We start from the raw sequence: 23,436 nt of genomic DNA, 5'->3' as shown, positions 1-23,436 counted from the left end.
GGAATCAAAGCACATGGCCAGAATCCCAATAATTCCCAGTGCAGCAGTCCTGGTGCCGCTGGATCAGGAAGAGAGCAGGGCCTCCAACCTCTTACCTGCAGTGACCTAACCCCTGGCTGAGGGTCCAAGGACTTCAGACTCCCACCTCAGTCCTCATCATCTGCTCCCTGTGTCTCCACAGTGATGGAAGAAATGCCTTCATGATAGACACAGTTAAATTAACACACATCATCTTTTTCATATGTTTTTAATAGCTTTATTGAAGTATAATTCACATGCCATAAGACTCACTTGTAATGCAATGTCACCAATGATTTTAGTAAATTCATAGAGCTGTGCGATCATCACAACCCAGTTTTAGAAGATCCCCATTAACCCCCATTAAGTTCCTCACATTTGGGAGGTTTCTCTCTTTTCCTATTTAATTGAGCCTTTTCATCACAATTGGAAGCATATTGTTTGGGGTGGAGGAGTAGTAATGAGATTCTTAGTTATTTATACCTTAGTGTGGATTAATTTAATGGATTACTTTTATAAATTCATTTAATTCATTAAACAATTATTTAGCACTATTTCTACCATTGTCAAGGCTAGTGAGAGCCTGATGTCCCCTGGCTCCTAGCCAGGAGTTGGGTCATTCTCCAGTGGCTCTGTCTTGACTCATGTCCTGCTCTGTCCCCTGAGACAGCTCCACTAGAGAATCCCACATTTGGAACAGAGGTAGATATTAGGAGCCCGTTTCCAAAGAGTCAAATTCTTATAGAGACAATATAACAGTTACACAGTCACCATGATGCATTCTGGAAAGCAGTCAGTGGGTTAATAAAAGTGCAGAATGACAGGGTGCTGTGAAATTTAAAGGGTGGAATGGTCTTTCAGGGCAGGGAGAAGGCAGTGGAGTGTGAAGGACCTTGAAGGTGGGGTGCTGAGGATTAGGGGTCAGAGGGTGAGGAAGGGGGACAGGAAGTGTGATGGGGAATATTGAGCCACTGAGACATTGTGGTGAGGTTACTATCCCAGAGCTCCTCCTGTGGGGCCAGCCATCCAACCATTTCCCCTGCTTCCTCGAGGGCCTCAGAGGCCCTGGGTGCATGGCCAGCGCTGGTGGGCAGCAATGCCTACTCAAGAGGATGCTGGACAGAAGGTTTACCCAACCCCAGATCAAGACAGGATCTGCCTCTAGATGTTGTCACATGGGAGATGTGGGCCGTCTCCCGTTGAGCATGACCTGAGAAGACCCACTGCCATGGCCCCAGAGTTGCCCCCAGCCAACCCAACTAATCCTTGCCACTTCTTCCTTCAGTTCTCTCCCTCCTTCCAGGACTTGGTTCCATCTCATTTTATTTTTTTCTGCTATTCCTTCCCCCCACCCTTGCTCTCATTTCCTCTTTCCACAGTGCAAGGGAATTTCGGCTGGAATAGTCCATAGTATGTGGTGGGCCTGAGGGGGCATCCAGAGGTCGCTAGAGCTGGGAGGGCCCCAGGCTGAGCAATGTGTCACTGCCAGGGCTTGGCAGGGGCTACAGCCCTGGGGGGTTGGGAGGCCTGGGAGTGGGAGACAGAGGTATTTGGGAGACCTGGAGCCTGCCAGAGGAGATGACCTAAGGTGGGGGTGAGGAAGACACTTGAGTTTGGAAAGGAGATCCTTGCTGGCCACTTCCTGTCCAAGCTCCCAGGGTCTTTAGTGGGGTCTGCTGGCTTGTAAGGTGCCACACTAGCCAAGAATTCTTTCTTTTCTTCTTTTTTTTTTTTTAACTAAATTAAATATAGAGGGGCTGTATCTCCATTTCCATGTAGCCAAGTCTGAGCCTCGGCTGATCCTGGAAGCCAACCAGGTACATGGAAAGAGGAAGAAGCAACAGCCAAAGAAAATGAAGTGATGCCTTGAAGGCCAGATGGAGGCCGTGGGCAGGGATCTACAGGAGGCCCTGGACTGGGGGAGTAAGGAAAGGGGAGTCTGTCTGGCCTCAGAGTAGAGGGACTGCCCAAGCATGGGTGACCTTAATGGATGGAGATTCCTAAGGCTCTTGAGGGGCCCTGAGAGAGCAGGAAGCTCCCTAAGTTTGGTGGAGGGCAATAGGGAGAAAGTGGTGGACTGGCTTGATGAGAGGAGGGGTCATTCAGTGCCTGTACTGGCTCCCTAGTCTGGGGTCCCTGCTCATTCTAGCCTGGAGCTCACTTTGACCCATAGCTCCTTACTCTTACTTCCTCTTGCTCCCATCTCCTCATGCTTGACTGAGTCTTCCCTTGAGGAATGTTACACCTGAGTCCCAAGAAGGAAAATATGGTGGCAGGGTGGAGGAAAAGGAGAGGATACCCACCCACAGCTTTTCTGCCTTTAACCATCACCCTTCTCTCCATGCCTGCTGCTTCTGGGTTGGGTGGGAGCCCTAAAATTCCACAAGGGCAAAGCCCTCTAACCAATCTTGCTGCATGTACTCCAGGAGCCCTCAGAACCATTCCCCACATCACAGAGCCATCTTCTTTCCCTTAGATACCAACCTCTCCCCAACAGTAAACCCGTCGATGTTTTTTCTCAAGTCTCAGGATCCAATCCAAGTTCCCAAGTGTGTCCCCAAAGGTCCTATAAGACCAGGTCCCTTCTTACCATCCCAATACCGTGACACTACTGACACCCCACCTTCCCAAGTTCTTGTACCCACTTCTCACCACTAAGTTCTCTGAGTGCCCTGCACTCTCCCTCCCCCGACATTGGCTGCCCTCTCCACCAGGACAGTACTCTCCGCCATGCACCTGGTTAACACCTTTTGTCCCAGCACCAAGGACAGCGCCTGGCACAGAGCAGGTGCCAATAAATAATGATGAGGGAATGAGTCAGATTCTGCTCTCCTGCCCTTCCCTCGGCCTGGTGAGGCACCTTTAGCTAGGTTAGGTTTCCCTAGATTTTATCACAATGTGTTAAAATAGCCTGATCACTTATGTAGATGGTAGGATTTAGCATCTTCACTGATGTACTTTTCCATCCAAGTATTTCTTTTCCTCCCATGGTTTCCCTTATCTAAGTTAGATTATAAGGCATCTGTGCCCTCAGGAAGGGCTGTTTCCGTAGAAAGACAGAAAGAGATTTTGGAGAGTTCAAAGCATAGACCCTGGGAGGATGAAACAAATGATGAATATAGTGGGATGCCCCAGATTAGGGCAAAGGGCAAGAAAGGGGGACGTGAAGAAAGGTCCAGATAGAAAGGAAGGCACTGCACCCAGAGGAACCATGTGTTCAGGGGTAGGATCAGCATCCAGAAGTGCCTGGCCCCTCTTGGGTAGGCATCACTCATTACCAACAGCAGGCAGCCATGTGGAGCCAAGTTGGTACAGCCCTGAACCCTAATGTTCACATGAGTGAATTTCCTAGGCTTTCCTTCTGGATATCTGCATAGCACCTGCTATGAGCAGCAGCCAGAATGCTGCCTATTGACCATCCAGAAAAGAGAAGTCTCTTTCTGCACTGGTACTCTGTGTCCACTCAATCACCACCCAACTCATCCAGGGTGGAACCCCAACAGCACTGCAATATCTCAGGGTATATGGGGCTCTGAAGGGAAAGGTGGGGATGGGAAAAGCTCCCCACACCCATTTAACACTTGATGAAACAGAGCCTGTTCAAGATGGAGGGCCATGCAGATTAGTAGCCAAGAAATCACAGCTTGGCTATCTTCATCTCCCTTCCACTCTTGGTTAGGATCCCTAGGCCAGCTGTGTCCCAACTCTTAACACACTCCCTGGCACATTGTAGGGTCTCAATAAATCCGAGGCAGATATTCTCCTCCTCCCTTACTAACAGAACCTCAAATCTGTTCAGGGAAACACTATGATTTATTACAAGTGTCCAGCTTCCTAGAATCCTGTGCAGCTAGGGTAGCATTAAGACTGTGTTCTGGATAATAAAATATAAGTGGGAACAATAAAATTTTATATATATATATATATATATATATATATATATATATATATATATAATGGGTGAGGATTCTGGGAAAGCTTGTTAAGAGGCTGACTCAATTGGTATTTTTCTTTCAGCTTTTGTCCTTCACCTTTTTCCTCTTTTTCCTGCTGGAAACATGGACATGGTGTTTAGAAGTGCAGAAACCAGGTTGCAATGATAAGGGAAAAAATTATATTCTATTAGTAGCAAAGCAGAATGGTAGAGAAAACAGGGTCTCCAATAGCATAGTGGAGACCAGACTCTGTCGTTCCTAGATTGCCTATGTTTGGACTTCCTGCTAGTGAGTGTTTCAGTTAGCAATCACTTCAGCTGGGCTGCGTAACAAATCACCCCAAAAGTCAATGGTATGAAACAACGATCATTTATTCTCACTGTGCATCTGAGGATAAGCTGGTCTTAGCTCCAAGCTACAGGTTGTGTAAGCTTCATGCATCTCTCATTCTCCTAGGACCAGCACCTACTCACAGCATGTTCTTCCCATACTGACAGTGAAATCACAAGAGATCAAGCTCAACTGTGCAAGCACATTTCAAATCTCTATTTGCATCACATCTGCTAACATTCCATTAGCCAAGGTAAGTCATATAGTTGAGTCCACAATTAAGAGTTGGCAAAATATGCCCTGACTCTAGTGGGAGGAACCACAAATTCACATGGCAAAGGGTGTAGATGTAGAGAGAAGTGAAGAACTAGAGCCAATGATTAGAACATTCTCGCTGAATAAATAAACGTTGAGTGCCCATTATGTGCCAGGCATCATCTTAGGTGTTTCGTGTTCATTAATCATCTCATTTAACCATTAAGCAGGTTTTATTACATTTACATTGAGATTAAAAAAAAGATTACTCAAAGAGATTAAGTAATAGATCACTTGTGAAAGGGTAGGGCAGGGTCTCAATCCTGGTTCTTGTGGTTCCAAAGTCCATGGCACCCGTTACATCATGTGCCTTTACTTTGCTCCTCAAGCCTTCTGGGACAGCACAGGTGTCTGCCTTGGGAAACCAACACTGGAAAGAACGTCAGCTTGGTATCTTGTCACTGTAGATCAGACTGCAGGCCAAGTAGGTTTCAAGATAGGGGGCAGGTGAGCATAGAAAGGCTCTGAGAATCCAGACTGTGTCGGTTATGAGCACCAAAAACTAAGTCTATCTGATTTAAGCAGAGAAAGGCTATGCAGGGGACAGGTGGAAGCACAGCCCAAAGCCTGCGACAGAAGGGATCCTGCCACCTGCTGGCCCTGCATGCTGGGCACCACAATAGCCACGACTACGGCTGCCCCTTCAAATTGAAGACCACCAGATTAATTCTCCCCTGTCCTGGGTTTAAAGTCTGGGCAGGGTGCCTCCAATTGGTCCAGCGTGGGTTAGCTGCCCATGTCCCAACTGCCCACAGAGTAACTGGCTTCAGCATTTACAGTGAGATATGGGATCTGTCTTGCACCAGGACTCATTCAATTAGGAATTCTTCCAAGCACAAGAGAAAGGTTCAGAGGCTAGGAAGCCAACGACAAACACATAAAGATAAATGTCCCTTCACAGGCTCAGCCAGCAGCCAGCAGCTAGCGTAGTCAGTGAGTGTGTGAAGAAAAGGAGGCCTGCCCCCTGGATTTCCAGCCCAGTTCATCCATCTCTGGGGGAGTGGGGCAGTGGAGAGGCAGTGAGGTACAGAGCTGGAGCCTGGATGTTCTGGCCTCCAGTCCTCAGCCCTGCCCTGGGCTGAGGGGTGCTGTCAGGAGGCTGCTGTTTCTTCTGCCCTCCAGGGCTTTCAGGCGGGGGAGAGAGAAGTCTCGCGCACAGGGACCTTCCGGAGAATAGCATAAGGCAATTCTCAGTCTGTGAGTGCTATTAAGACTTCAGAGGAGGGTTTGGGAACGTCAGGGAGGGTTTGACACTAAGCTGGGCCTTGGGAGAAGGCAGATGTTTCAGGATCAGGAGATGAGGGAGGGCATTTTGCTGGGAGTGGAATCTGACAAGAGGAGTTCCCTGTTCTGTCTCCTACTGAGATGGGCCAGTTGTCCCCCTGGGCCGCCCAGCTTTCTCTGGTGCCAGGGAGCAAAGGAGGACGGTGGTGGCCTGTTCAGACCCAAGCACAGCTATCATGAACTTCATGGCTGGGAGCCCTCTAGGTGCTGGGGAGAGCATGGACTTCAGACCCTGGTCCTATCTCTTCTCTCTAAGAGCAAGTTACTTCATAGGTGTGAGCCTCGATGTCTCTATCACTAAAGTAAGCCTAATAGTGGTACCTCCTGTAGAGGTTTGCTGGAAGGATTGCAATGAGGTGCCAGGTGTAAATGCTGAGAACACTGTCTGTACATAACAACACTATATAAGAGTCAGCCCTGGAGCCAAGGAAGAGGAGGAGGAGGATGGAGAAGCGGGGGGGGGGGGGGGGGGGGAGGAGAAGGAGGAAGAGGAGGAAGACAGTGCAATTAAAAATCTAATATGCAGGCACAGCACATAGTGGGCGCTCAGTAAATGCTTGCTCCTTTCTTCTTTCTCTAATGTTGGTTCCCATCCCCACTCCCCAGGTATACAGTGCCCTCAGGACTGCCCCTCCCCAAGAGGGGGGCTTGCTGTGGTCATAACCACTGCTCAGGTCTCTGAACAGGTAATTGAGGGTATGCGGGGAGGGCAGAGAGCAGAGGAAGGATGTACCCCTCACCTGCTCTTAAGTCCTTCAAAGCCCAGTAGAGGCTCCTCAGCTCCCGGCCCCTCTGGGACTGAGCCAGGGCTCCCTGTGCCGGCTGAGGTCTCATCCCTCCTGCCTCGTCTGTTCCTCACACAGACTGGGAGCCCCTGGTGGGAGGCCATGCCTGTTACCGGGTTGAGCCAGGGCTGAGGGTGGAGACTAGTTCTCAGGATGGTGGAAGGCACTGACCAGAGCCTTACCATGGGTCTCATACCCCACTGCCTCCTCTTCGCCTCCCTGAACCCCCAAGGGAGAAGGGGGCAGGCAGGGAGCTTAGGGCAGGAGGGAACACACTTTGTTTCATCCCCTGTAGAGGCTCCCAGGAGCTTCGGAGCCCTTGGCCTCTAATAGCCCCCAGCTGAGCTGGGGGTACTACCCCATTCTTCCCATCGGCCCCTGGGAAAGCCCCCTCTCTCTGACTCCCCCAGGCAGGCACAGCATGTCCCCCAAGTTGCTGGGGTCAGGATCTGGACACTGCACCCTCCAGTCCCCCAAATGCAGTCCCTAGGCAACCTCATCTCCTCTCCTAACTCAACAGCTGAGCAGGCTTGGGACAGCCCAGCCCCTCCTCGCTCCCTCCCGCCTCTCAGTCCCCAGCACAGAAGCCCCGTCAAGGATCACTGCAAAGCACCACGTGGAGATCTAATCTGGGGCGGGGGCGCCTAGCAGAGGCGGGGTGGAAGGGGTCGACGAGAGGAGGAAATTAATGATTAAATAATGGGTTCCAAATGTAGCGGCTCCGAGTGAAATCCCCAGCCGCAAGCCGGCGGGCTGCACGCTCTCGGCCAGGCTCCAGGAGCCCTGAGGAGGCCTGAGCAGGCGGCAGAGATGCTGGTGGCGGCGGGCGGGCGGCTCCCCCCACGGTCAAGTGGTCCCGGCCCGGATGCAGGGTCAGTGGGGTACCCGTGGGGCCCTGGTGATTCCTGATGACAGGTGGGAGCCCTGCCACTTGGAGTGTGGCTGCTGAACCAGCGGGGCCCTTGCAAGGGACAAGGCAGTGGCGGCAGGGCCAGGCGGGAGGAAGTCTTGGCCCGAAGCTTGACCAGGCCTGCAGCCACTCTTGGCCTCCATACCTGGCACCCCTATCCCCATTTCATTCCATCCCTTCCACGTCCTGGCTACCCTGAATCTTAGCTCCTCCCAGAGGCAGCCCGCGCTGGGCGAATCCAAGGGGAGGGGAAGACTCCCCAGCCTAGACCCGTGGTGGGCAAACTGCGGCTCAGGAGCCACATGCGGCTCTTTGGCCCCTTGAGTGTGGCTCTTCCTAAGCCTTAGGACTACCCTAATTAAGTTAATAACAATGTACCTACCTACATAGTTTAAGTTTAAAAAATTTGGCTCTCAAATTTCAATCATTAGTCTGTTGACTAATGAGTTTGCCGACCACTGGCCTAGACCATCATCATTCCCACCTTAAATCTTCCCTATGATATCGCACCCCCTTCCTATGTCCACTGGGATGTGCGCCCCTTATATGGGGAGAGAATTCTCACACTGAAACTCTGGTCTTGTCTAGAGCAAATTCCTTCTCACTGTGCCTCAGTTTCCCTCTGAAAGAGGGCTGGTTTCTCTATTGCACTCTCTTGAGAACTAGGACCCTTTTGTATGTTTCTCCCTCTGATCCCTGTAAACCCCTCAGGGGCAGGGAGGGTTTGGGAGCCAGCACCGCTGGCCTCTGGTTTTCTATCACCGGAGAAGACTGCCGTGCACCCTCACCACACCTCCTTCCCGTAGGGGGAGGCCCAGGTCTGGGAAGCCTGGGACAAGCATCTTGGCCCCAGGGCTCCTCTCCCCCTCCTCTGGAACCCCGCTTGGAGCCTGAAATTTTCCACACTGAGTCTTTGGCTGCAGACGCTGGAACTTTTGCAATTTCCTGACTTGAAAACTGCTCCCCCATCCTACACCGTTCATCGTGTCCTACAGGTCTTGTGAGTTGGTCACCTCAGCAGGGGGGCTTGGAGCCCAGACTGTTGGGAGCAAAGCCTAGGTCTTCAACCATGACATGGAGAAGTGCATCCTTTGGCTGGAAGCTCCCATGCCACCACCATCTGCAATCACCTGCCAGGCTCACTAAGGGAGAAGGACCGGCTTAACGGCCCGGGATCAGTGGGACAGGAAGGAAATCTGTCTTTAGGTAAATGAGATCGAATGATGGGAATAGAACTTCTGCAGGGAACTCCATCCTACAGAAGAGACTCTACTCTGGAGCTAGGGGTCAGTGCTATCTTCCAAGACTAGGTGAGGGAATGCCATATCTGGGCCCAGGAAGTTGACACACATAGCCCTGCAGAGCCTGCGACCAGGCCAGCACTTGGCAAAACTGGAAGCCAGGAGCCCACCCCGGCTCCCAGCAGGTTTGTATTGCCGAAGCTGTCACAGGCGGCCCCATCTGCTTTAAATGCTGCTGGTGGCCAGGGGAGCTGCCAGGCTGACGGTGGCCCTGCGGGAGCCGCAGGTAAGAGCAGAGAGGGAGCAGTTACGCGCTTTGCCCCACAGGGCTGGGCCGTGTCCTTTTCCCACCCCGATGGCTCTCCTGTGTCATCTGGGGGCTGGCCCAGGCCCACAGTGGACCTTGTGTCACACCCACCGTGCTCTGGGGCACTAATCTTGGGTCACTTTTATGGACTTCCATTTTCTACTACTCTGGAAAGACATGCCAAATAAACACCAGGCCGAATAAGCCCAAGGCCTTCCTCGCCCCAGGTCCCCCACACCGCCTCATCCAAGATCCACACGCCATCCGGGATTGCGCGTGCAGAAGAATTTTAATAAAAACAAGCAATTCACAAGGTCTGGCGGGGCAGGCTGCCTGGCCGCGTAGAGTCAGTGCTATTCCTGGCCTGGGAGGCCAGGAGGCTCTCCTAGGAACAAGCGCTCCCAAGACAAATACGGAGCAACAAGCAGGCTTTGTCTTCTCTCTTTGATGATGGAGTGTCCACGCTGGGACTTAGCCACACAGGAAGTGTTGGGGAGGGGGGAGTACTAGGAGGGAGGGACCCCAGCTGGGGGTTTCAGTCCTTGGGGAAGCTCCCTGAGGGTGGGCATTTAGGGTAGGTGTATGTGAGCTTAAGAGGAAGACATTTTTTTTTTGGCGTTGCCACCTGTCTGGCCTCCTGTTGTCACTTCACTCAACACCTTCCTACACAGTTCAATCAGGTGCCTGCTGTCCCCAACATGAAAATCAGTCACTAAGGGCCCCAAGCCGTGACACAGATGGGGTGAAAACAAAAATCAAAAACAAAACTGAAAACTTTTAATCCCTTGGTTCTGTGGAGATGGATCTTTTCCAAAGAGGAACTTAATTAAAGACAGAAAAAGACTAACATAAACCAAGAAATCACACACACATGTGAAAAGTGCTGTGACGGCCCTGGAGTCCTGGCCTGGGAGCGGGGAAGTCTGGGCCCAGGGCTCTGGGGCCCCCGGAAGCGGGGCCTGTGAAGCTGACCTTGTCACAGCAGTTCAGAGGCCCTGGGCCTCTCAGCCTTTCTTACGTGTCAGCCAGGCAGGCCGGTGGCCGCTTTGGGGGAAGCTCAGAGCTTCCCAATAACCATTTCCCAATAACCATCCAGACCCAATGGTCAGGACCTGGAACTCCCACCTTGCGACAAGGTCTTTCATTGTCGGTTTTCGGGGCAATGAGGGTTGATGCTCCCTGGTACCAAACAAAGCCCAATCTGGAGGAGTGGCTGGCCTTCCTCTCATATGGGCCTTTCTTTCATTCATCCTTTCTTTTTTTCTTTGTCTCTTTCTTTCTCTCTTTCTTTCTCTCTTTCTTTCTTTCTTTCTTTCTTTCTTTCTTTCTTTCTCTCTCAGTAAAACAGGTCTATTTTTGTGATTTTAAAATTTGACAAATTTTCTTTTTCCCAATCAGTTCAGCACACTGTGGCTTTGGACATGGGCTAGCTCTTCCCTGAAAGCTCCCCTTTCTGATCTGACCTCAGTCTTTCCAGGTTTTGACATTGTGACTTGTCTCCTTCCAAAGCTCTCACCTCACCCCTCAACCTCTTGTTCAGCTGGTGCCTGTAACCAAAATGGATGGTTCCCATGGTCACAGGGCTGACCTTGCCCTGGGGACACACCTGCCCCCAGTCAGCCTGACCCTAGGTTCTTGCCTCTGGGCAAGATAGTCCCAGATAGTCCCCTTCCAGGTTTGCTGGGACCCAAAAGAGAGGTTGAATGAATGAATCAACGCATAAATGAATATCTGATTAATGGTGAATCCTATTTTGTCTTCACTCACAAGGCCTTTCCCAAGTGCCAAGGCAGAGTCCCTCGGTCCATATTAACCCCTTCTTCATAACTCTTACACTTATCACATCAGTGTCCAATATCTCATATTGGTTAAACTAATACTGCATATTAATTCTTTCCAGGCCCTGTTTACCTTTGCATCCTCCTAATGTTTAGAACGATATTCCTGGCACATAATAGATAAATGTCTGTGGAATTAGTGACTGTGGTATCACTTTGAGTCTTCTCAACCTGGGCTATGATCCTTGTTCTATCTTCTGCGTCCATCTGTGCCTCTCACATCGAAGCTTAAGCTCTTTCTCTTTCCTTTCCTCACCATGATCATTCGAGATCCCCGTGGAAGTGTTTCTCTTAGGACTCTAGGCGATAAGAGCCTCTGCTCTCTGTGAGCTTCTCAACAACAGTGGCCTTCCATGTTTATCTCAGTGGCCCCGTCATAGCATCATGCCCGGCATGATGACTGTTGGATGAATAAATAGAGAAAGGCTGATTGCATGTTTGAGTTAATGAATTAACACTTTTTCTCAGAGCTTTTGGAAATCTCATGGCTACAGCATGGTCGCTATTCATCAGGATTCTTCTCCCTTTCGTTTTTCTAATTAATTTCTTCTTGCCTATCAGAATTAAGTTCAAAAGAATATTCCATTTCCCTCAGTTACTTTATCAACCTTTTGGAAAATAACTCTTCTATCCTCTCTCTACTTTAAATTCCCCTCTCCCCACACAGAAGGCACACTGGGTTCAGCTTGGTAATAGTTAGGATAAGCTATGTCCGTGGTCGGCAAACTGCAGCTCGCAAGCCACATGCAGCTCTTTGGCCCCTTGAGTGTGGCTCTTCCTAAGCCTTAGGAGTACCCTAATTTAGTTAATAGCAATGTACCTACCTATATAGTTTAAGTTTAAAATATTTGGCTCTCAAAAGAAATTTCAATCGTTGTACTGTTGATGTTTGGCTCTGTTGACTAATGAGTTTGCCGACCACTGAGCTAGGTCATGCCATACTGACAAATAACCTTCAAATACCGGTGACTTAAATAGTAAAGGTCTGGGTGACTCTCCAGGGCAGGGTCTTCCTTCTGTGCAATGTCTTAGGGCCGCCCGCCCCCTCCCCCCCCCCCCCCCCATATTAATGTCTACTTCCACTGCTACCTCAACAAGTAAAGAAAGGTGGAGAGTTGAGCAGGGACAATTAAATTTTTCCACCAGAAGGGGGTGCACTTCCCTTCTACTCACATTTCATTGACCAAAGCAAGTCATATGACCACTCTTAATTTCTAGGGGGTGGGGAAATACCATTGCTGCTGTACCTTGGAGGACAGGAGACCAGGTATTGGGGCATAGAAGCAATCCCTGCCGCACAAAAATTGGGGTCAAACTCCGGCCTGCTGAGGCTGATAGAGGTTCAGTCTGTGGCTGAGGAGAGGGGAGGAGAAACAGAACAATGGGAATAGCCCCACCCTGGATCTGAACTGGGATTTGGACTTCTCAGTCACTCTAATTACCATACCAGTCATTTCCTACAATTTCTGCCAGGAACTTTGCCAGGAGCCCTGAGTAATCACAGCTTCACAGTCAGCACCAGGGAAAACTTTGTCAAACTTCTCTCAGGGTCAGTGTTTTTCAACTCAGGTCTGTGGAACTGGGGCCTGGGACCTGGGCCTGAACCTCTTCCCTTAGGGCCTCTCCTCCAAACCTTGTCCCTGAAGGGGATGCTCCAGGAAGGATGACGGGAAGGAGATGGTTTGCTGTGCTGGGTCACCTACCATATCTCCGACCCTGATATAGGCCTTTCCAGCCTCTGTGTGCTCCCTCCCCTCACCACCATGCCTACCATCCTTTATCTATTGGTGCCCCTTCCCCTCTGACTTTCTTGGCCAAACCCTAGAGTCAGAGTCTCTGAGGTGCAGGCAGGGCCAGGGAGAGCAGGCTTGGTCTCTGGTTTAAGAAGAAGGAAGAAGCCCCTAAGTTGTGGGCTTTGATTCTGGGTCAGGGCTCATGCAGGAGGCAACCAATCATTGTTTCTCTCTTACATCAATCAATGTTTCTCTCTCTCTCTCTCTCTTCCTCCTTCCCTTCTTCCTTTCCTTTCTCCTCCTCTCCCAGTTAAACATATCCTCAAGTGAGGATTAAAAAAAAAGGAAGAAGAGAAGGGGGAGAGGAAAAAGGAGAAGGGCAAGGAGCAAGAAGAGGAGGCGAAGAAGGCTGCTGTGGCTGAGGCTCTCTAATTAGGGCAAGATAGTTTAAACTTTGCATATGTCATTCACTCCAGTGGCCCTTAAGGATTCTTTAATCCAGTCATCCCTTGATTCTATCCTCATCGGCACTTCCAGCTCAAGCTTCTCTGCTACCCCTACTCTCTCTTTTAGGGTCCCCAGTGGGCTCTTCCCAGCCATTTCTCAAGCACTAAGACTCCCTCCCCACCCCTCACCCCCTGCCCCCAACTCACAGGTATAAACTCACTTTGCATCCATTATCCTAATACCTCAGATGAAAAGGGAGATCAGAGATCCCACCTCCCAAACCAGCTGCCTGCAGCCCTTCATGGTCACTCCTGCCAATGACATGGAGTCTGGTGCAGCTCCTCCATCACCTTGAATCCATGATCTCTTTCCTTTTACTGGGGTGGGAAGCATGGAAGTATCCTCTCTTGGTTTCAAGTACCATATGCTCTGACTCTCAAGTGTGCTCTCATGTTCAGAGCACGCTTCTGTGCTCCAGACAGTCCTCTTGATGTCTCTCCTTGGGTGTACCACAGACACTTCTATTTTAGCTTCAACAAAACTGAGCTCTTGGTCTTGCCCCTGCATCTGTTCCTCCATAGTATTCCTCACCTCTGACACAGACACCTCCACTTAATACCAAAAATCCACAAGCCATCCTTGGTTTTCCCCTCCCTCCCCTATTGATTGTGCCTCTCAAATATATCCAGAATCCACTCATTCTGCTTTCCTCCATCCCCACTGCCACCATCCTGGTCTAAACCTTGATCATTTTTTGCCTGTTTGGCAATCCTAACCCACTCTCTACAGAGCAGCCAGGTATAGTTTTGGTAATGTTACCACCTTGCTTTAAAATTTCCAGTAGGTTTCTGTATTTGCTCAGGATAAAGTTTAAACTCCTGAGCATGGCCCTCAAGGCTGTGCCTAGTCTGGCCCACCTACCCCTCTCTTCAGTCTCACTCAGCCCGTCAGCCTATCTTCATGTTTTTTAAACAAGACGAGATCTTTCCTATTTAAGGGACTTTGACTTTACTCTTGTTGGGGATGTTTTGCCTCCATTTTTCCCCTGGTTAATGTCTTGTCATCTTCCAGGTTTCAAATGAAATATGTCACCTCCTCAAAAAGACTTTTCTGATTCTTAATCTAGATTAAGTCCTGTTGCTATTTTCTCATATACATCTAGCATCTTTCCTTCATAAAATTTCTAAAGTATTAAATTATAACTTTGTAGATGATATTATTTAATGCTTGGCTCTCCCACTAGATTCCAAGCTCCAACAGGAAGACACTATGTCTAGTTAGGTCATGATTGCAACCTCAGTGCCTTGAACAGTGTTTGGTACATAGTAAGTGCTCAATAAATATTTGGTGAATGAATAAATAAATAAATGGCACTACAGATGGACAAACTGAGGATCAGATTGGTCAAATGACCTGCATAATGTGTGAATGACAAAGTTAAGTTTAGAACTCAGTTCTCCCAAAGGTACCGTGTGCTCTCCCCACAACACTACCACCATATCATTTTGCCACCACCACCAAGGGACTGGTTTCATCGGAAAATGGGGATATTGTGAGAAGAGGCCACAGAAAGAGGTCTGCCACCCTACAAAGCCACCATGCCTTCCTTTCTGCCCCAGCCTTCCCAGGTTCCTCCCTGCACCCCACACGCCCCCCATCATGACCAATGGACCTTCGTTAAAGGGTTCCCTATTTTGAAATGCTGCTCCTTCTTCACCACCCCAACCTTTCCTATTATTCCAGATTTTGTGGAAGGCTCCCAGAAGCCTTCTTCAGCCACCCAGGTTCAGGACACTCTTTCCTGGGCTGAGCTGTTCTCTGGCCCCTTCATGAATGTAGATCTCCCTCCTCTAAGGATTTTGAGTTTCCAATGATGGGGTTGACCTCTTAGGTCATTTAGGGTGAAGCCTGATGTGTTCCAGGAACTTTCTGGATGCCCAGGATATCAAAGGGAACAAGACAATATCTTTTTTAAAAAATATATTTTATTGATTTTTTATTGATTTTTTTTACAGAGAGGAAGGGAGAGGGACAGAGAGTCAGAAACATCGATGAGAGAGAAACATCAATCAGCTGCCTCCCGCACACTCCCCACTGGGCATGCGCCCATAACCAAGGTACATGCCCTTGGCCGGAATCGAACCCGGGACCCTTGAGTCCGCAGGCCAACGCTCTATCCACTGAGCCAAACCGGTCAGGGCCAAGACAATATCTTTACCCTCATGGAAATTAGATTCCAATGGGGGAACAAATAAATAAATAATATAATTTCTGGGGGTGACAAGGAGACATAGTAGCATTGAGTTGGGAGGGCACTGATTTTGGCCCAGGGTTCCTACAAAGCAATGAAATTCAAGCAGAGACTAAAGGGATGGCAGGAAACCAGAGTGTTCTGGGTAAGGGACATAGAAGGAGAGATGAGCCATTTCTAGAAGGGTCTTCTCTGCCTCTGACACATGGATATGAGAGCTGAGGAAGGACCTAGTGGGGAGGTTCCTAGCAGCTGGGAGAAGATAGTAAAGATATCTCCTTCATGTGGGTAAGATGGCTTCTTCCCTTGTTTCTGTCACAAATAACCTAGAGCAGGTGGTCAACACTGCCTTGTTAATTACTTTTCAATAATGTCCTTTCTCGGTGCCTAGCCTGAAGCCATGCAGCAAGTACCCAGTTCAATTCTCTGAGTTGAGTGGGCAGAGGTTTCAGGGACAATTCTTCAAAGGCCTGACAACCTTCTCTCTTCCACACTGCTCCCTGTCTGCTTCCCTCTAACACTGCTTATTATTAGAGCGTGATCCTCTCTGCAGAATTCCCATCTGCTCCCCTGGGCAGGCTGGGCAAGAGCTGCCCGAGCTCCTGGTCTCTAGGGCAGGCAGCAAGGCATCCAGCCCAATACTAGCCCCAAGGTCCTGCCTTCGGGCCTCACTCCCAACTCCTTGTTACATCCCAATCTGGCACATCCCAATCCTGCTCTAGGACCAAAGCCTCAGTGGCTCTGGCTGGGGTGTATGCAGGTGAGTTTGGGGTATTTGTTGGAAGGTGTGTGCTGTTCATATAATCCCAGCCTGCAGGAGGGTGAAGGGCATGTTAAGGGTGTAAAACACTGTTTCCACTCAGAATGGTTCCCAGCCTCCCTGGGCTCCCAGGCCCATCCTGAAGGGACTTGGAGAAAAGGACCAGAATGAGTCAAGTACAATTCAAAGGTGAAGACTGGGGTAATAGCAGAGCAGACGTCAGAAAGTACCTGATGGAGGAGTGGGGACACTAAGGAGGCTGGTCTCTCCTGTCTGGGCCCTGGGGGGACCCAAGGTGTCCAGTAAAGACACCGTTTCACCAAGAATAGGTACCAATGGGCCAGCAGGTGCCCAGGGCATCGGTTTCTGGATGCTACTGGCCCGGAGAAACCCTGTGAAGCTGCAGTGGTACAGTGGGGCCTACCTGGGACAGAGGTGGAATAGATGCACTCAGGCTGTGGCAGTATTCTCTAAGGGTAATTGTTTGCCTTTTTTTTGGGGGGGGGGGGCGGAGTATATCTTCCCTTTTTTCTCCATCCTTGACTCTCAGTTTCACTTGTCTCAGTTTGTTTTTCTGAAACCATTTTCCTGTCACTGGCCTCCATCAGCACCTCCCCAGGCTCGCTGCCACACCACTTAGGACTCTACTTCCTCCTGCCTGTCTCTTCTGGGGGTTCTCTTTATCTAGTTTTAATAGCATCCCCTGGAGAACCAAGATGGCGGCGTAGGGAGCGGACCTGTGTGTGCTGCTCTCTCACAGCATCATTGAAACTATCAACTATGAAGTAAACAACCGCCACTCAGAACCATGGGGAAGTTGGCCCAGTGGGAGATCTACAACTGGAGGAAAACAAAGAAGCGCAGTGAGACTGAATGGGAGCTACGGAGGCACCAAAACCAGAGGTACGCAGTCACACGCCACGCGGGCTGCAAATGGATTCTCGGTTTTTTACGAACCCTCGAATCCTCTGGGCTTGCCCGGGGCGGGTCTCTGAGGCCCCAGATCCCACAGGGAGAGGCGGCCACGGCCTTGCAGTGGTCGGAGAGTGAGGGAAGCTCTGATACGCGGCTGCTCGCCGGCACCGAGGGACAAGAAATCCTGGTGTCCCGGGGAGGCGAGGGGCGCGGAGACGCCGCCATCGCTATTTCATCCACGCTGGTGACTCCCTGTGACCCCGCCCTACCCTCAGGGCTGTGCCAGAGGCACAAGAGGGAATGACTGTGCTTTTACAAACTCTCAAATCCACTGAGCTGGTTCGGGCGGGTCTCTGAGGCCCCAGGCCCCAAGGCGAGAGACGGCATGGCCTTCCAGCGGTCAGAAAGCGAGGGAGGCTCTGGCGCTCGGCTGCACTGGGGGACGCAAAGTCCTGGAGTCCTGGATAGGCAAGGGGCCGCTGAGTCTCCGCCCCGGCGACTCCCTGTGATCCCGCCCTACGCAATTTACATTCCCATCTGGGCTGTGCCAGACCCACAAGTAGAAGCGCCTTTTCTTCTGCAAACTTTCAAATCCACTGAGCTGGTTCAGGCGGGATCATGAAGCACCAGACCCTACGGGGAGAGGCAGCACAGCCTTGCAGCCATCAGAAAGCGAGGGGGACTCTGTTGCACAGCTGCTCGCCGGCACTGGGAGACACAAAGCCCTGGCAGAGAGTCAAGGGGCCGCGGAGACTCAGCCAGTGCTATTTGCTCCGCCATGGCAACTCCCTGAGTCTCAGCCTTAATCAATTTACATCCCCATCCAAGCTGTGCCAGGTGCACAAAAAGACCCACCTGCGCTTTTGCAGCCTATCCCAACAAATTGCAGACTTCAACTGCTCGCAGCCATGAGAGACACACTCAAGAAGCAGACCCAGGAGAACCAGGATGGCGGCATAAGGAAGAGACCTGTGCGTGCTACCTCGCACAACAACATCGAAACTACCAAATATCAAACAAACACCTATCATACAGAACCATGGGAAACTTGGCCCAGTGGAAGCTCTACAACTGGAAGGAGAGAAAGAACATTGAGACTGAGTAGGATGTGACACCAAGTACAGAGCCCAACCCAACAAACTGCAGATTTCAACTCCTCGCATAGAAAGAAGCGCATAGAGACTGAGTAGGATGTGCTGAAGCACCAAGTACAGAGCCCATCCCAGCAGGCTGCAGATTTCAGCTCCTTGCACCTGGGAGGGACGCAATCGGGGGGCAGAGTCGGGTCCGGGGCCGGCCAGGGCTGGGCCTGACTCGGCCGGCACTGTGGAACTGCTGTACCAGCAAGCGCACAAACATGCCCACTGGTCCCAGTCTCTGGTGGGGCGCTGCGGGACAGCAGACAGGCAGTCTGTGCACTTGGTGGAGGGCAGGAGCGCTGGATGTGCAACCACCAGGAATGCCTGGAGATTTTGTCTAGTGGGGAGCCGCCGGCAGGGGACAGAGGGCCAAACTTCCTGTTTCCCCGGTAAGGCTGGGATGGCCCCGGTGAGGTTGAAACAGCCCCCGTGAGGTAGGGATGACCCCAGTCAGGTCGAAACAGCCCCGGTGTGGTAGGGACAACCCCGGTGAGGTTGAAACGGCCCCCGTGAGGTAGGGACGACCCCAGTCAGGTCGAAACGGCCCCAGTGTGGTAGGGACGACCCCGGTGAGGTTGAAACAGCCCCCGTGAGGTAGGGACGACCCCAGTCAGGTCGAAACGGCCCCGGTGTGGTAGGGACGACCCCGGTGAGGTTGAAACAGCCCCCGTGAGGTAGGGACGACCCCAGTCAGGTCGAAACGGCCCCGGCGTGGTAGGGACAACCCCAGTCAGGTTAAAACGGCCCCCGTGAGGTAGGGACGACCCCGGTGAGGTTGAAACAGCCCCCGTGAGGTAGGGACGACCCCAGTCAGGTCGAAACGGCCCCGGCGTGGTAGGGACAACCCCGGTCAGGTTGAAACGGCCCCGGTGTGGTAGGGACAACCCCGGTCAGGTTGAAACAGCCCCGGTGTGGTAGGGACAACCCCGGTCAGGTTGAAACGGCCCCCGTGAGGTAGGGACGACCCCGGTGAGGTTGAAACAGCCCCCGTGAGGTAGGGACGACCCCAGTCAGGTCGAAACGGCCCCGGCGTGGTAGGGACAACCCCGGTCAGGTTGAAACGGCCCCCGTGAGGTAGGGACGACCCCGGTGAGGTTGAAACAGCCCCCGTGAGGTAGGGACGACCCCAGTCAGGTCGAAACGGCCCCGGCGTGGTAGGGACAACCCCGGTCAGGTTGAAACGGCCCCGGTGTGGTAGGGACAACCCCGGTCAGGTTGAAACAGCCCCGGTGTGGTAGGGAAAACCCCGGTGAGGTTGAAACGGCCCCCGTGAGGTAGGGACGACCCCAGTCAGGTCGAAACGGCCCCGGCGTGGTAGGGACAACCCCGGTCAGGTTGAAACGGCCCCCGTGAGGTAGGGACGACCCCGGTGAGGTTGAAACAGCCCCCGTGAGGTAGGGACGACCCCAGTCAGGTCGAAACGGCCCCGGCGTGGTAGGGACGACCCCGGTGAGGTTGAAACAGCCCCCGTGAGGTAGGGACGACCCCAGTCAGGTCGAAACGGCCCCGGCGTGGTAGGGACAACCCCGGTCAGGTTGAAACGGCCCCGGTGTGGTAGGGACAACCCCGGTCAGGTTGAAACAGCCCCGGTGTGGTAGGGACAACCCCGGTCAGGTTGAAACGGCCCCCGTGAGGTAGGGACGACCCCGGTGAGGTTGAAACAGCCCCCGTGAGGTAGGGACGACCCCAGTCAGGTCGAAACGGCCCCGGCGTGGTAGGGACAACCCCGGTCAGGTTGAAACGGCCCCCGTGAGGTAGGGACGACCCCGGTGAGGTTGAAACAGCCCCCGTGAGGTAGGGACGACCCCAGTCAGGTCGAAACGGCCCCGGCGTGGTAGGGACAACCCCGGTCAGGTTGAAACGGCCCCGGTGTGGTAGGGACAACCCCGGTCAGGTTGAAACAGCCCCGGTGTGGTAGGGACAACCCCGGTCAGGTTGAAACGGCCCCCGTGAGGTAGGGACGACCCCGGTGAGGTTGAAACAGCCCCCGTGAGGTAGGGACGACCCCAGTCAGGTCGAAACGGCCCCGGCGTGGTAGGGACAACCCCGGTCAGGTTGAAACGGCCCCCGTGAGGTAGGGACGACCCCGGTGAGGTTGAAACAGCCCCCGTGAGGTAGGGACGACCCCAGTCAGGTCGAAACGGCCCCGGCGTGGTAGGGACAACCCCGGTCAGGTTGAAACGGCCCCGGTGTGGTAGGGACAACCCCGGTCAGGTTGAAACAGCCCCGGTGTGGTAGGGAAAACCCCGGTGAGGTTGAAACGGCCCCCGTGAGGTAGGGACGACCCCAGTCAGGTCGAAACGGCCCCGGCGTGGTAGGGACAACCCCGGTCAGGTTGAAACGGCCCCCGTGAGGTAGGGACGACCCCGGTGAGGTTGAAACAGCCCCCGTGAGGTAGGGACGACCCCAGTCAGGTCGAAACGGCCCCGGCGTGGTAGGGACAACCCCGGTCAGGTTGAAACGGCCCCGGTGTGGTAGGGACAACCCCGGTCAGGTTGAAACAGCCCCGGTGTGGTAGGGACAACCCCGGTCAGGTTGAAACGGCCCCCGTGAGGTAGGGACGACCCCGGTGAGGTTGAAACAGCCCCCGTGAGGTAGGGACGACCCCAGTCAGGTCGAAACGGCCCCGGCGTGGTAGGGACAACCCCGGTCAGGTTGAAACGGCCCCCGTGAGGTAGGGACGACCCCGGTGAGGTTGAAACAGCCCCCGTGAGGTAGGGACGACCCCAGTCAGGTCGAAACGGCCCCGGCGTGGTAGGGACAACCCCGGTCAGGTTGAAACGGCCCCGGTGTGGTAGGGACAACCCCGGTCAGGTTGAAACAGCCCCGGTGTGGTAGGGAAAACCCCGGTGAGGTTGAAACGGCCCCCGTGAGGTAGGGACGACCCCAGTCAGGTCGAAACGGCCCCGGCGTGGTAGGGACAACCCCGGTCAGGTTGAAACGGCCCCCGTGAGGTAGGGACGACCCCGGTGAGGTTGAAACAGCCCCCGTGAGGTAGGGACGACCCCAGTCAGGTCGAAACGGCCCCGGCGTGGTAGGGACGACCCCGGTGAGGTTGAAACAGCCCCCGTGAGGTAGGGACGACCCCAGTCAGGTCGAAACGGCCCCGGCGTGGTAGGGACAACCCCGGTCAGGTTGAAACGGCCCCGGTGTGGTAGGGACAACCCCGGTCAGGTTGAAACAGCCCCGGTGTGGTAGGGACAACCCCGGTCAGGTTGAAACGGCCCCCGTGAGGTAGGGACGACCCCGGTGAGGTTGAAACAGCCCCCGTGAGGTAGGGACGACCCCAGTCAGGTCGAAACGGCCCCGGCGTGGTAGGGACAACCCCGGTCAGGTTGAAACGGCCCCCGTGAGGTAGGGACGACCCCGGTGAGGTTGAAACAGCCCCCGTGAGGTAGGGACGACCCCAGTCAGGTCGAAACGGCCCCGGCGTGGTAGGGACGACCCCGGTCAGGTTGAAACGGCCCCGGTGTGGTAGGGACAACCCCGGTCAGGTTGAAACGGCCCCGGTGTGGTAGGGACAACCCCGGTGAGGTTGAAACGGCCCCCGTGAGGTAGGGACGACCCCAGTCAGGTCGAAACGGCCCCGGCGTGGTAGGGACAACCCCGGTCAGGTTGAAACGGCCCCCGTGAGGTAGGGACGACCCCGGTGAGGTTGAAACGGCCCCCGTGAGGTAGGGACGACCCCGGTGAGGTTGAAACAGCCCGTGTGAGGTAGGGACGACCCCAGTCAGGTCGAAACGGCCCCGGCGTGGTAGGGACAACCCCGGTCAGGTTGAAACGGCCCCCGTGAGGTAGGGACGACCCCAGTCAGGTCGAAACGGCCCCGGTGTGGTAGGGACAACCCCGGTCAGGTTGAAACAGCCCCGGTGTGGTAGGGACAACCCCGGTGAGGTTGAAACGGCCCCCGTGAGGTAGGGACAACCCCAGTCAGGTCGAAACGGCCCCGGCATGGTAGGGACAACCCCGGTCAGGTTGAAACGGCCCCCGTGAGGTAGGGACGACCCCGGTGAGGTTGAAACAGCCCCCGTGAGGTAGGGACGACCCCAGTCAGGTCGAAACGGCCCCGGCGTGGTAGGGACAACCCCGGTCAGGTTGAAACGGCCCCCGTGAGGTAGGGACGACCCCAGTCAGGTCGAAACGGCCCCGGTGTGGTAGGGACAACCCCGGTCAGGTTGAAACAGCCCCGGTGTGGTAGGGACAACCCCGGTCAGGTTGAAACAGCCCCGGTGTGGTAGGGACAACCCCGGTGAGGTTGAAACGGCCCCCGTGAGGTAGGGACGACCCCAGTCAGGTCGAAACGGCCCCGGCGTGGTAGGGACAACCCCGGTCAGGTTGAAACGGCCCCCGTGAGGTAGGGACGACCCCGGTGAAGTTGAAACGGCCCTGGTGAGGTTGAGACTACTCCAGTGAGGTTGGGACAAATAAAGGGGACCAGTATGGACTGATGAACAGGTGTAGATACAGAAGCAGAGCAACATTGAACAGAATGTTAAACTACAATGGGGAGCCTGGGGAGGGTTGGGGGGGGGGATTAAGAGACCAACTGAAGGACTTATATGCATGCATATAAGATTAACCAATGGACACAAGACACGGGGCGGGGGGGGGCGGGGGGTAGGGGCCGGGGGAATATCATGGGGGGGAAAAAGGAGACATATGTAATACTCTTTGTAATACTTTAAGAAATAAAAATTATTAAAATAAAAAAAAAAAAAAAATAGCATCCCCTTTCCCCTGAGCCTGTGATGGGAATCCAGCAACATCCTTCTGACATACAGACACATCATGGCAGGTCCTAGCTTACTCCTCTGTAGTCCCCAGAGCTTCCCCATTAAACTATCATTATTCATCTTTGATAGGCAAGGACCTAACCAGAGCGGAGGACAGAGATGAAACCCAGCCCAGCCCTCCAGGAATCAGTGTGCTGGGAGAGGCACAGACCACATGCATTCTAGTTAGGGTTTCCCAGAAGCAGACCCTGAGACAAGGATTTGAGTGAAATCGTTTATTTGAGAGATGTTTCTAGGAAATGGAGTGGGACATGAAACAGGGAATGCAGGGCAGTCAATGGGGGTCATAACAATTCAGCTACAATGGTGGGCAACTGGGGATTCTCTGAGGGCCAATGTAAGATACTCACTCAGTTATTTTACCCAAGAGTGAGGAAGCTGGGTGTTTACTGGTTGAGAGCTGTTTTTAGGGGGTATTAATGCCCCCATCCTTCT

Source organism: Myotis yumanensis, unplaced genomic scaffold (assembly GCF_028538775.1).
Source record: "Myotis yumanensis isolate MYYU_CA2020_CCGP unplaced genomic scaffold, mMyoYum1.0.hap1 SCAF_11, whole genome shotgun sequence".
Lineage (NCBI taxonomy): Eukaryota > Metazoa > Chordata > Mammalia > Chiroptera > Vespertilionidae > Myotis > Myotis yumanensis.
The sequence above is the reverse complement of the archived record's forward strand: the minus strand, read 5'-3'. Positions refer to the sequence as shown.